At 44.5% G+C, this 3,168-nt stretch overlaps 1 non-coding gene across 1 annotated transcript; it reads left to right on the top strand.

Moving 5' to 3' along the window:
* Window positions 1-216: 216 nt before the first annotated feature.
* On the top strand, window positions 217-348 carry LOC115031810. Its single transcript, XR_003837472.1, has one exon. It is a non-coding gene; the product is annotated as a small nucleolar RNA SNORA17 (small nucleolar RNA).
* The last annotated feature ends 2,820 nt before the right edge of the window (window positions 349-3,168 follow it).

Genomic DNA, 3,168 nt, shown 5'->3' with positions numbered 1-3,168 from the left:
GTGCTCTTGGCAGATGCCATGGTGATGCCACATGGCTAGATTTGCCTGAAGACCTCACAGTCCTCACTTGTTATCATGGACTGTTAAAACATCCGGAGTTCCAATTATGGTCTAGATTTCCTGAAGATGTGCAGTCTTTTTCATCTTTAATTAAGACAACTCTCCAATTTGCCTGGCTGTTTTCTTTTGAGTCTCTTAAGAATGAATGGTTGTTCCACTACCCCTAGAAGTTTTACAGGTGTGGCTGCTGTGTCACATGTGTGTCAGCAGGTGGCAGAGAAGAGAGGAGCTATGTCTATTCTCAGCGTTCTGACCTATGAATATCTGAATGAATAGTAGCCTGACATTCCCTGAANAAAGTTTGGTATCTGGGGCTCAGACAGGAAGNTAGCTTAAGACAACCACAAGTCTGGTTCTGCACAGGCCCCATACAACCCTTGCATGGGACCACTCTGGCAGGACATGAGCTCACTCAACCCAAGATTACCACCAGACTATCACTTCAGGGCTTGGAGAGGGAGCTAGCCTGAGACAACCACCAATCGGATGCTGAGCAGGCCTAGGGGAAGGGGGGGGGCAGACCATGCCTGAGATAACCCCTTCCCAGCACCATAATACACAAGTGGGGCAGAGCACTCCTGAGACCATTTCTGAGATGACTCCAGACACTCAGAGACCACAGACGCCACTGCCAACGCCGCTGCCGCTGAGGCCACTGCCACCACCACCCTACCAATGGCAGGCGGGAGAGCTGGCCCCCAGGTCATGAGAGTGGGAGAATTGGCCATGTCCCTCAGCAGCTATAACACTCGGGATAGCAGGCCCTGCACCTCACCTGGGCAGCAGGGTAGAGCTAGCCCTGGTAGTAGGGATTTCTATTGAGCCAGTGGAACAGCTGGCAGGCTGACCATCTCAGATACCTCTCAGGCCCCAATATCTANCCCATCAATGAACTGCTAGAGTACATGCAGGACTAGTCCTACGGATCCAAAATGACAGGATCTTCATGACACAGGCCAACGACAGGATATCCAAGAGGAGTCCTAATGAAGTTCCAGAAGTGATAAAGTAGCAGAAGCCAGAGGCCTCACACCAGACCAATGTGTCAGTGCAGAGAACATTTGCAAGCAAGGTGTGGACAACAGTTCCCTATGGTGAGACACACTGTAACACACTACAGCTTCCACAAAGAGATTTTTTTTTCTCTGTGGCGGGGGTGGGGGAGAGGAGGTCACAAAGTTGGAGGGGGTTGAGAGGAGGGGGAGATGAGTGGGATTTGGGTGTATGATATGAAATTCATGAGGAACTAATAAAAAGTTTAAAAAGAAAGAGATGGAAGAGGGAAAAACACACACACACAAACCAAAAGAATGGTTGTTCCTAAGATGTGGCCCAACGTAGTCTGGAGTCCTCTGCCTATTTGTTGAATTGCAAATGACTTGCAAATGTNCAAGTTCTGTTTAACACCTCGATGAGAAACTTGTGTTGAAGAAGACGTTTGTCAGCCATGGAAAAACTTGCAAGCCCACATTGGATTCCTGAAAATCCAAAAGGAAAAGCTTTCTGCTTGGATGTCTTTTTCTGTGGGTTGCCACCAGAATGTGTGGCCCAGACTCAGGGTAGGGTTGCTTCTGACCAAGGTACTCACTTCGCAGGCAGAGAGGTGCGATAGTTGGGTCACTGGTAGAATCCATAAGTCTCCCCACTATCCTGAAGCAGATGGCCTAATACAATGGTAGAATTTGTTTTTGAAGATACAGTGTCAATTAGGTGGCNGTAGCCTAGAGGAGTGGTGCAAGGTTCTCCAGAGGGCAGTATGTGCTTTGAATCAGTGCCCAATATATGATACGGTTCTGTTGTGGGGTGTCTATCAGAGAAGACTTGGACATAGATTTAAACCAACAGAAAGTCTTTATTAGCTGGCCAGTGTTCTGGATACCACTGTAGCCCTGAGCCTTTCTTAGGGCGAGCTTTTAAACACAAATACCATGTCCTGGGTTGACATATTTCAGTTAACAAGAACAGTTAGCCAGAAGCAAACTCCAGAAGCCAAAAGGCAAGATTAGGACATTCAGAGACTTTCCCAGAAACATGGACTTTGATGAATGAGGTCTTTGTTTTCATTTTGGCAGGTGTTGTTGTTTATGGGCTGAGTTTTACAGCCTGGATGACAGTTTCCTCATGGTATTAGTTGTGCTAATATCTGGGGACCTACTAAGGTCTGGGACCCTGTTATAGTTTCTCACATAGCCAGGATGCATGTGTCCAGGAACCAAGGCTGGAAGTGGGCATATTTCTACTCACTGTCACCCCTGGTAACCCACTGGGGAAAGTATTGTTTCCTGTCCTTGAGACCTTAAGTTCTACTGGCCTAGAAACTTTGGTTTCCGACTGAGAACATTCCTACCAGAGACAAAAGAAACATTTTATTGAACTAGAAACTCAGATGCCCCCTGGACACTTCAGGTTTCTAATGCCATTAAGCCAAAAAGATCACAAAGAATACCAGTGTTAAGAGGGGCAGATAGATCCAGATGATGAGGGGAAGCCTGGATTGCTTCTCCACAATGGGGGTAAGGAAGATGATGTCTAGAGTGCAGGGGATCTTTTAGGCCATCAGTTGATGTCATCATGTCCTGAGATAAAAGTCAATGGGAAACTGCAACAACCCAGGCAGGATGACAAAGGGACCAGATCCTTTAGGAATGAAAGTATGAGTGATGACTCTAGAGAAAAACCAAGGTCTGTTGACATACTTCCTAAGGATAGAGAAAATACAGAATGGCTAGCAGTGGACAGTAGCTGTAAATACCAGCTAAGGTCACATGACCAATTGCAGAAATAAAAATTATAACTTACTTGGTGTTTTTGTCTTATTTTGTGAAGAATCTGTATATATACATATAGATAGATAGAGATATATGTTTGTATATATGCATTAATCAGACATTTGTGTTTTCTTCCCTATATTTCTTTATCATGTAATATAACATAGATTGAAATAAGTACCATATATCATTGGTTATTATCATATTTAAATTTTGAGACACTAAAAGACTAAGCATTCCTCAAGGGATATTGTCATCTTTTCTAAAAGATATAACACACTTGTACTTATATATGAGATAGTTATACTAGACAGAATTTTGACCTAGTTATTGCTTTTGT

Source organism: Mus caroli, chromosome 8, assembly GCF_900094665.2.
Source record: "Mus caroli chromosome 8, CAROLI_EIJ_v1.1, whole genome shotgun sequence".
Lineage (NCBI taxonomy): Eukaryota > Metazoa > Chordata > Mammalia > Rodentia > Muridae > Mus > Mus caroli.
Note: the sequence above shows the minus strand (reverse complement) of the source record. Positions and strands in the feature narration are given on the sequence as shown.